This window comes from Marmota marmota, unplaced genomic scaffold (assembly GCF_001458135.2).
Source record: "Marmota marmota marmota unplaced genomic scaffold, marMar, whole genome shotgun sequence".
Lineage (NCBI taxonomy): Eukaryota > Metazoa > Chordata > Mammalia > Rodentia > Sciuridae > Marmota > Marmota marmota.
Genome location: NW_025999968.1, coordinates 9,774,192 through 9,785,843, shown reverse-complemented (window position 1 = coordinate 9,785,843; position 11,652 = coordinate 9,774,192). Strand labels below are relative to the sequence as shown.

The following is an 11,652-nucleotide window of genomic DNA, read 5'->3' as shown; positions in this document are numbered from 1 at the left end:
GACAGGGTCTCATACATTGCTCAATTTCTGAGACTGACCTAGAACTTGAGATCCTCCTGCCTCAGCTCCCCTAGTAGCTGGGACTACAGGCATGTATCCATTCGCTGTTTAGAAGATAGTGTTTACCCACCTCAGTCATTGGTCATCTAACCCTCTTCCCTATTAAGTAAAGTCCTTAGCTTCCCTGACAATGATGGAGAGAGGGCCTGACTGCATAAGTTAGAGAAGACCAAAATGGTAACTATTCCCTGGACCAAAGGCAACAATTTTGTAATTTATACACTTTTTTTTGAGTTCTTAAAAATGTGTGTTTTTGTTTCATGTATATGGACTTAAGCATACATGTGGCATTAGAGTTCTTATTTAATTTCTTATTTTTCTCATTTAGTATCATGTTTTCAATATATAACCATGTTACTCTGTCTACATATCATAATTTAGATATTTTCCTATTCCTTTGGTTTTGGACGTATTGATTGGAATTCTATATAATTACTCTTTCTTAGAACATGTAGACAATTCATCTTTACAACTTCCACTTAGGTTTTGACTAATGGGTCTAGAACTTGAAAGTTTCTCAACAATTTGAGTGCAAAAATCTCCCAGATTTTTATTACTTCACACCAATTTTTTACAGCTATCTTGCCCAGTTCAGTAATACCTTGTCTAGTTCAATAATAATTTTTTATTCATTTTTACATTCCTTTTCTGGATATTGATAGCTTTGTATTAGCAAGGACAATTTTATGCTTGGTAGAATAAATTCTGGCAAAATTTGATTTAGATAGATCATTGCAAAAGCAAGTACAACTACCCTAATCCACTTTGATGGTAAACACTTCAGAATCTTGATAATCATACAACTCAGTTGGAGGGAGGCCTGCACCAGCACATCAGAGAGCAGCACGAACTCAGCAGGCCCTGGGCATCGGCTGGAATACTTTCCACATGGTTGTAAACCTTAGGTGATCCAGAGAGTCATGAACTCCTACCATAATTTGCTTGTTTCTGAAAACACCTATTGATCTGACTCTTCTTGTCTGATGTGCTTAGGTCCTAGTGTACCTAAATAAGAGTAACTCTTCAACAGTCAGGATGGAAAAGAGTTCAAAGCAGGTCTCTGGAGAGCTGGAAGGAAGGTAATGGGTAATGTTGTTGCCAGATATGTATATTCCAAATTTGTGGTATCCAAGGTTTGTCAAATCAAATCTCCTCTCTCACCTAGCATTTAAAATAAGTTCATGATTAAAGAACCAAGAAGCCAATAACACAAGGCTTTAGATTGCTTGTGGTCATCCACCATCTAGGCAGGTTCATCTTCCCAGTCTGTATTCCCAGGGGCAGTTTCTGTGTCACTCAGGTCAATCCTTATGCTCTTCCAGAAAATTGTCCTTCAATGACACAGAGAATCTTTCACTGAAGAAATGCAAAGCAGTATGTGAACGTTATCTCATTCTCTTTTCAACACGTCTGTGAAAGGGAAAAACTGACAAATGGATGCTGTTCTTTACAAGAAACTGAGGCTCAGAGAGGAAATCGGCTAATTAAAGACCCTGGCATAGGGGCGATAGGAGTTGTTTTGGTTTAGATATTAGTTGTCCCCAAAAAGCTCATGTGTGAGACAATACAAGAACATTCGGAGGTGAAAGGTTTGGGCAAGAGAGTTTTAACCCATTCAGTGAATTAATCTCTGATGGGATTAACTGGGTGGTAACTGAAGGTGGGTAGAGTATGGCTGGAGGAGGTGGGTCATTTCGGGTATGGTTTGGGGGTACATATTTTGTACTTGGTGAGGGGAGTCTCTCTTTCTGCTTCCTGAGAATCATCTGAGCACTTCCCTCTACCACACTCTTCTGCCATGATGTGACTCACCTCAAGTCCCAAGGAATGGAACTTGACTGACTAGGGACTGAGACTTCTGAAACTGTGAGCCCCCAAATAAACTTTTCCTCCTCTAAGACTGCTCTTGTCAGGTCATTTAGTCACTGCAATGAAAAAGCTGACTAAAACAGGAATTGGCTTCTTTTCTTTTCTTTTTTTTTTATTTCAGTACAAATTTATGAAAAAATGTTCAACATCTCCAGCAATTAGAGAAATGCAAATCAAAACCACTCTAAGATTTCATCTCACTCCTGTTAGAATGGCAATTATCAAGAATTCAAGCAACAATAAGTGCTGGGAGTATCTGAGGGAAAAGGTACACTAATTCATTGCTGGTGGGATTGCAAAATGGTACAACCTCTTTAGAAATTAGTATGGATATTTCTTAGAAAAACTTGGAATGGAACCACATTTGACCCAGCTATCCCACCCCTCAGTCTATACCCAAAGGACTTAAAATCAGCATACTACAGTGATGCAGCCACCTCAATGCTTATAACAGCTCAATTCACGATAGCTAAACCGTGGAAACAGCCTAGATGCCCTTCAATAGATGAATAGATAAAGAAAATGTGGTATATATATTCAATGGAATATCACTCAGCCTTAAAAAAGGATGAAATAAGTGATGGGAGGAGAGGGGAGGGGAAGGGGGAATAGGAAGGTCAGCAGAATAGAATAGACATTATGATTGCTGTATGTATATAGGTGACTGTATGACCAATGTGATTCTGCAATCTGTACAATCAGAAAAATGAGAAATTATACCCCAATTGATTCAAATGTATGAATTGCCAAGATCACTGTAATGTCATGTGTAGCTAATTTTTAAAAAAAGGATGAAATCATGGTATTTGCTGGTAAAAGGACGGAGTTGGAGAATATCATGCTAAGTGAAGTAAGCCAATCCTAAAAAAACAAAGGCTGACTGTTCTCTCTGATAAGTGGATGCTGATCCATAATGAGAGGAGGGGGGAAATAGGGAAGAATGGAGGAACTTTGAATTGAGCAGAGGGGAGGGAAGGGAGGGAAGGTGGTATGTGTGGGAGGAAGATGGTGGAATAGATGGACATTACCCCTATGTATGGGTATGATTGCACAAATACATTATGTACAACTAGAGAAATGAAAAGTTGTGCTCCATTTGCATAAAAATAAACTAAAATTAATTTTAAAAAAAGCATTTCAGTAACTCAGCAGATTCTTTATTAAAGTTATAGAAACTTTTATTCAGTGCATTGGTCTTAAAATTGTCAGAAACCTGTATTTAAGAGTTCGTGTAAAGAGTCATTTTCATGAATCTAGTTGCAATGATTCTAGAGAAAAATCAAGATAATAGCTGTTTATGGAAAAAAATGGCTTAGAAAATATATGATCAAAAATCTGATAAAATTTAAATAATCGACAAAAAAATCTAGTTATTTTCCTTGCATATGGCATTTTAAATTAACCATACCAGGGCCATCAGACACTTATATGTTTCATTTACTCTATAAAATATTCACATTATCACTATATCTATGCCAATATAACTTGTAAAAGATTTAAAATTACTATATTATTTGACAATATTCCTATAGAACTTGACATGGAAAATTAGATTGATTAGTTTAATATCTTCTTTTTTTCATACATTATTTTTAAAAATTTTGTTCTAATTAGTTATACATGACAGTAGAATGCATTTTGATACGTCATCCATAAATGGGGTATAACTTCTCATTCTTATGGTTGTACATGATGTAGAATCACATGTCATGTAGTCCTATATGCACATAGGGTATTAATGTCCAATTCATTCTACTTTCCTTCCTACCCCCATATCCCCTCCCTAATACCTTCTTTTTGTAAAATAAACCTTTATGAAGTTCTGGGCTTCTCTGGAATGTCCCAAACTTACTTTCAGTTCAAGATAACTTAATTTATAACATTGTTCCTGGGAATGCTTGTCAAAGACATAGTAACAGGTTTAAAACGTGATTAAAGAAGAATCAACGATCACTGTGAAATAATATTCATTCAAAGAGTGTAACAACTGAGATACAAGGCACTTTTGATGGAAATCCTCTTCCCATTTTACTTACAAAAAGAAGAGGGAAAATAAATGCATGGAGAAACTCAAGCATGTTTGTCACATTGGTGTCACAATTCTTATTTTAACCTAGCACAATATAATAAGAGCAGTTGATCAAATCAATGTTGAAGGTGTCTTTTCTCTTCAGGTAAAAGAAGATACTATTATCTTACTGTTTTTAATTTATGATTGAAAATCAGATGTGTTGTGAGAAGCTCAAAGGAATAAAGGGACAAGTACACATGGCAAGGTTTATGATGGTCTTCCGGCACTCTAGAATAATTCTTGGTATATGTAACCTTTATCTACCAATGATGAGCCAGCAAACAACCAGCTGAAAAGGGAACAGGAATTTATATTCCAAAGAAAAAATACAATCTAAAAATAATCGTTCTCCCATTTCCAAGAAAATTTAATAAGTTTTATATTTATATCAAAGAGGAAGTCAATATTTATATTTTTGGTTTATGAGAAACTAAATTGAGATAAAATTAAATAAAAACCAAATCTATTTTTACTTGTGGCAGGGCCTCAATTTGAGTCTAAGCTGTGTTTATCGTAAAATCCATTTGTCTCTTGGGATAACCAAAGAACTGGTGTCCACAACTCCCAAGAGTCTAAAGATAGGCAAATCTGTGAACCTGTGCTTCATTCTAAAAGAAGACCAAATGTAAAGTGCTTCTATGTGGTTAGAAAATGGGATAGATGTGAGAGGCAGGAATCTCACTGCAATGCGGGGTCAGAGGCAGCATGGGACCAGGGTGGTTGGAGGCAGAGCTACCATCTAATATGACAATGACGTATGATCACAGGAAGGCACTGGTGCTCATCATGATGAAGATGCAAGATTTTAATATCATTTCAAGACAAATGGAATTGCCCTATATTTTATGATTTCACATTTTATACTGTGCATTGCCATATTTCACATTTTTAATAGATGCATTTTGTTTTCCTTTTAAGACAAAGGCACACAAACCCTGTCTGTGAAGGGCTAGATTGTAAATACTTTAGGCTTTGAGTGTCACATAGGCCTCTGTAGGATGTTATTCTTTTTTTGTTCTTGTTGCTTTTATACCATTTTAAAACTATAAAATCACTCCTAGCCCACTGTTCAAAACAAAACAAAACAAAACCAGGTCTGGGGTCAGCACTTGCTCTAAGACATTAGGCTGTACGTTGGTATTTGGAGAGCATGCTGTGATGGGAGCGGGGGTGGCTTATTCCTCCATCCTTCCACCTCACCTCGTCCCCTGTGCCACACTGGGTGCTGTGGGTCAGATATTGTCACGTTCTTTCACCAATTCTTGCTATTCAGATCTGACACCTGGTGCTGTAATTAGAGAAGGAATAAGTAAGCAATTCTGTTTCACTCCAGAGATCCTGGGAGCGGGGCTCTGTTCTCTGTGTTCCAGATCAGCGCCTTCAGCATCTCAGGTTACTATGTGTACAGGTACACCAAACAGTGGCTCTTGATCAGTGAGCCTGCAGGAATGCTGGAGAAGAAAGTAGGGCCCTAAGTGGGCATCGGTGCTCAGTGCTGGCTGGATGTGTGGCAGTAGGAGCCTGAGGCTCTGCAGGTGTGCCATGCCCATGGGTGTGAAGCTTGTGAAGTCCTGGCTTTGGGCATCATGCTAAAAATTGAAGCTGAAAAAGAACGTTGTGACAGATGCCCTGTGGGGAACTGGCTGGACTGTTTCAATTACCCAGGAGACACCTCCTGGAGGCATTTAAAAAAAAAAAAAAGCAGCAGATAAGCAGGTACTTTATTACTTGATAGAGAGCACAGACTGAGCCAAAGCAGTACTGTTTCCTGTCGTTAGTGTTAACATGGGAAAATCTGAAGGCTTGAAGATGGTCTGGAGAAACAGCTCCTGTGGGTTTGTCAGTTTTGTCCTGGTGTTGTTTTCCTCTGATATAAATCAAAGTGACAGTTTTTAATGAAGAGAATAGTGCTATGTGATCAGAAAACTAATGGGCCCGTTCTAGTCAGGCTATACAATAGCTGCATGACCTTGGGAAAATCCCTTAATTCTCTTGGCCTCAGGTTGTTCTTCTGTATACCGAGAGTTAAAGAAAAAGATGTCCAAGGTCATTGTTGCTTTAAATGTGTTATAAAATTACTTAATAGTAAAGTTGTTAATGGACCGTTTATAGAGTCACCTAGCACATTAGAAACATGGAGCTAAGTAACAAGACTCTGAAGGAAAGTGAGTCTTTGCCCTCGAAAATTTTGCTAAAAAAAGAAAAAGAAACCAACAATCACCGTACACACTATTAAGAATCTGGGTTGCTTTGAGATTGCAGAGGATGACACTTCCAGAATAATCAGACGCTGGACCACACAGCTCCGGTGTCAGCACTACACTGGGCATCAAGAACCAGAGAAGGAGGGAAAGTGAAAGAGGTACATTGACAATCCAACAGCTGATATCTCGGCCACACCAGACCTCCCCTGCCAGCCTTTGGAAATCTCTGTGCTTCAGGACAGTTCTAAGGGGCTGGGAGGAAAGTACTGGAGATCAATCATCTTTCATTGGTCATAGTTCATATTGTAGAAGGAATTTCTTCCCTTACATATGTATCATCTGGCCCTAGTGGGGAATCCAGAGCCTACGTCCTACAGCTGTGTGTCCCCTGACATCAGGCGTGCTGGGGGAGCTGTACCTTGGGGGGTCACAGGCACCAAGGACTTTGCAGTGCTGTCATGGTGGGTGTGACTGAGCCAGGTGAGAGTGCCACCTCCACCTGAGAAAGGATTAGGCAAAGATTAGGTAGGGACAGTTCACTGAGCAAGTGACCAAGGAACGGAAGGCAGAAGAACTCCAGCGAATCTGGGGAGTTGCAAAAATGCAGGACAAAGTAAATTAAAGCAGAATGGAAAAGGTTTCCCAGGGGAAGTGATGCTTGAATTGCTGCTGGAAGGAAAGAAGTAATTTCCGGATGGACAAGCTGGGGGTGGTGGGTGAGAGGTGGGAGGGAGGACAAGAAAGGGTTGCAGCAAGTTTCAACCGAAGAAAGTAGCAGTTGCAAAGGCCCAGGGCATGAAAGATGGTCACTCTAGTGAACCGACTGGCTGGGGATTTGTGGAGCATGAACAAAGGGGTGTCTTCATTCTGAACTGACATTCCATCATCTCCAATTACCGACTGCTAAATCCACATGAGCACAGTGGGAAAGAGTTGGTATACACAAATGTGATGATGGAGAGGTAACTAATCATCATTTATTTATTCATTCAAACTATTTGGTTTTGCTACTATGTATAAAATATGCCATTGTCCTCTAAAATTAAACCAGAAAAGTCCTCTGCATTCTTCATAAGCTGGTTTCTGTAGATATTCTGACACAGATATTTTCAGTGTTCCTTAATCTTTTTCATTTCCTCAGTTTGAAGTCTTGATTATCAAGGGACATATATTTTTTTTAAATCCCCATGTTTTCCTAAATAAGGATTAATTTTTATTCCATACATAACCCTCTCACATGTGCCATCTGTGAAATCAGCATGACAATTTGTTAATTAAATATTGACTCTTGGAACATTTTAAGCTCTGACAAGTTTGTAACAAACAGCTACTGCTCTTTTCTTGCTTCTGAGCAATGAAAACATACATTCAATTGTTATTCCCTGTAAGAAAAATGTGTGAAAGGATTTTCTATTCACAACTTTTCATGTCCCCACTCGAGTTCATGGGAGCAATATTTTAATGAGCCTTAAGTTTTCATGAGCCCCTTTTGTACTGTTGGACTTGAATATACAAGGGAGAGAGCACAGAGTGTGCTAGGATGGAGCAGAGTTCATGTGCAACACCACAAACTTGTGCTCCTTCTGTGTTTCTAGCTCACTGACTCTAATCCTCCAGTTCCAGAAACTCCTTGGCCACCAGCAAAGCACTTACAACCCAAAGCCCCCACTGTCATTCACTGCCATTCACTTCACTAAGATCCTTTCTTCCTTTCCTGCAAGGGTGGGGGTGCTTAAAGATCAAGGTCCTTCAGTGTAGCACTTCCTGCTCTCCATCCACAACTCCCTCCAACACACATTTTCTCACTCAATTTATATTTCTCACTCAATATTTTAAAACAATCCTGAATTGTGGTAAATCCAGTGCTCTACTTACGCCATCCCTGCACATGTGCTATGGTTGGGACACACACACACACACACACACACACACACACACACACACACACACACCAATGCTCACAGATCTCACTCTATATTTATGACCAATAATCTTTCACCTGGGTTCTGTATGCTGCCTAGAAAATTCACTACACTTTCCTAATTCCTTCCTTCTTTCACTCTTTTAGACAAACATGTAATACCTTTCTCCTTGACAAACTTCCAGAATCTTCTCTAGCTTCACTGTTGACCCATGTCTTTAATTCCAATTTCTTCTTTCAATAACAAGATAACTGCATACTCTGAACCCACCAGTCTACTTGTACCACTTCCCTATACTCTCACTCTTCAAGGTATCAATTATCTGGACTCCTATCTGGGGATCATCTTTCACTGGTTACTGAATCCCATCTTCATTTGTATTCAAGAATATCACTACTCCCACTCTCTCCTCCCTCTCTCTCCTACATCATCATTTTTTTTTATCTCTCTACTGTATCTTTTTCTATTAGCCCATAAACCTGCTATATTTTTCCCATTTCAAAAGAAACAGGAGGAAAAAAAAAAGCAAACTTCTTTTGATCTCACATTTCTCTCCTCCATTTCTCTGCCCCATTAATTCTCATTCTTCGCCTCCACGAAATTCCCAATGGGTTTTTGTCCCTGACACCATCAAAACAGTTTTGTCATGATGACCAGTTTGTAAAACCCAATGATCAATTCTCAGTTCTAATTTTACCTGACCAGTAAGCAGCATTTGATGGAATTGGTCACTTGTGCTTCATAAAACATGTTCTTTGCTTGATATTTGGGAACATCAAGTTCTCCTCCCACTTCACTGACTATTCTTTGTCAGTTGCTTTTGCTGATTTTTCTCATCTTTCTGATCTCTAAATGTTGGAGTGCCCCAGCTCCAATGGCTCTTCTCCAAGCTCAATGCCGCTCTTCTCCACCTACATTCTCTCTCTAGCTGAATTTATTCTGACTCATGGTTTTAAACTCCACCTATGTTTTGACAAGCTCCAATCTATCTCCAAATTGAATCTTTCTCTGAAATTTTAGACTAATATATTTAACTACACCTAAACATTTTCTTGCAGATGTGTAGTAGGCATCACAAACTTGATATATCCACAATTCTTGTTTTCTTCCTCCATGCCATGAAAGCCTGCTTCCTTGCCCACATCATGTTTGTGTTGGTAATTGTCAAAAGACTCTTCTAGTTACTCAAGACAAAAACGCTTCAATACTAATTATTTTTAATTGAAATATAACTCACATGACATAAAATCCACTCTTTAAAGTTTACAATTCAATTGTTTTAGTATATTCACAACGTCGTGCAACCACTAATTCCAGAACTTTCACATCACCCCCCAAAAGAAGTGTTCTTTCAGTTATTCTCATGTTCATTTAGTTTCTTTCTTTTGTTAGAGAAATGCCAATTAAAACCTCAATGAGGCCAGGTACAGTGGTGCACACCTGTAATCCCAGAGGCTCCGGAGGTGAGGCAGGAGGATCACTGAGTTCAAAGCCAGTCTCAGCAAAAGCAAAGCACTAAGCAATTCAGTAAAACCCTGTCTTTAAATAAAATATTAAAAATAGGGTTGGGGATGTGGCTCAGTGTTCAAGTGCCCCTGAGTTCAATCCTTGGTACATCCCCCTCCACCTCGCAAAAAAAACCCCACAATGAGATATCACTACCTATGAGACTGGTTAAAATGAAAAATCCAGCAGTCCCTCATATATGCAGGTTAGCTTTCTTGTGGTTTCAGTCACCTGCAGTTAACTGCATTCCAAAAATATCAAATGGAAAATTTCTGAAATAAACAATTCATAAGTTTTAAGTTGCACCATTCTGAGTAGTAACATGATGAAATATCATGCTGTCTGCTCTCTTCTGCCCAAGATGTGAATCATCCCTCTGTCCACACTGTATTTTCTACCTATATAGCATAGATCAATATAGGTCACTTAGTAGCCACTTATTTATCAGATCAACTAGTCTCATAACTTTTATAATACAATATTGTTATTATTGCTCTATTTTATATTTTTTTATTGTTGATAACCTTTATTAAGTGTAATTTACAAATGAAACTCTTATCACAGGTATGTATGTGCAGATGGCCCCTGACTTATCATGGTTTGACTTACCATTGCATCATTTCACAGTGATGCAAAAGTGACAGACTTCCAATGGCAATCACACTTCAGATTTTCAATTTTGATCTTTTCCTGGCTAGGATATACAACAGGATACTCTCTCACAACCTGGGCAATGGGAACAAGCTGCAGCTCCCAGATAGTCAAAAAATTATGAGGGTAAACAACTGGCACTCTACAGTGTACTTCATTCAGTAAATTACATGAGAAATTCAACACTTTATTATAAGATAGGCATTGTGTTAGATAATTTTGTCCAGCTGTAGGTTAACGTATCCTAACACACTCCTGCTCACTTTACCAGCTGCAGCCACACCGACCTCCTCACTGCCTGCTCCCAGCTCAGCCTGCCTGAATCTCTTTCCCATCAGACACCCACAAGGCTACCTCTTCACTTCCCCGAAGTCTCTGTTCAAATGTCACTTACTATGAGTCTTTCCCTGAACACTTTAAGTCATAATCAGTCAGACCCACTTGCCTGCTGTAGTTTTTTTGTGTTTTTGTTTGTTTGCTTGTTTTTAGTACAAAGCATAATATTTCCATTTGACATAATACCTACATATTTGCTTATGTACTTATTGTTTGACTCCTCCCAACTTTATGTAAACTTCCTGATGGGAGGGATTTGTCCTAAATCAGTGCAAGGAACATCAAAAGTACTCAACTAATATTTATTTGTTAAATGAGAGAGAGAGAGAGAGAGAGAGAGAGAGAGAGAGAGAGAGAAGGAAGGAACATAAAGAAATTGAACTTAAATATTTCCTGAAATAAGAGGTTTAAATACTTAAAGACAATGAATATAACTGATTGCATATTGTGATAAATAAGTCCTAAAGACTTATTTGTCACAATATGTCTAGCTCATAGTATTGTGTCTATAATGAAGTAGTCTCCCACTATCTGAGATTTTGCTTCCTGTGATTTCAGTTACCCCAGGTCATCTGCAGTCTAAAAACATTAATTGGAAAATCTCAGAAATATACTATTCATAGATTCTAAATTGCACCCTGTTCTGAGTAGAATGATGAGCTCTCATTCACTCTCCATGTACTACCTGCCTGTGAATCACTTAGTGGTTATCTTATTTATCAGATCAACTGACATGGTATCACAGTTTCCGTGTTCAAGTGACCCTTACTTTACTTAGTAATGGCCCCAAAGTACAAGAGTGGTGACGTTGGCAATTCAGATATGCCAGAGAAGCCAGAGAGTGCTTCCTTTAAGTGAAAAGAGGAAAGTTCTTGACTTAATAAGGAAAGAAAGAAAATCACATGTTGAGATTGCTAAGATCTTTAGTAAGAACAAATCTTATGGAAAATTGAAAAAAATAAAAAGAAACTCCCCCCAAAAACTGTGTGTGTGTATATATATATATATATATATATATATATATATATATATA

The 11,652-nt window shown here is 38.4% G+C and overlaps 1 pseudogene; it reads left to right on the top strand.

Annotated features, from left to right (window-relative positions):
* Positions 1-6,134: 6,134 nt before the first annotated feature.
* The window catches only part of LOC125617009, a 10,154-nt pseudogene continuing 4,636 nt past the window's right edge, over positions 6,135-11,652 (top strand).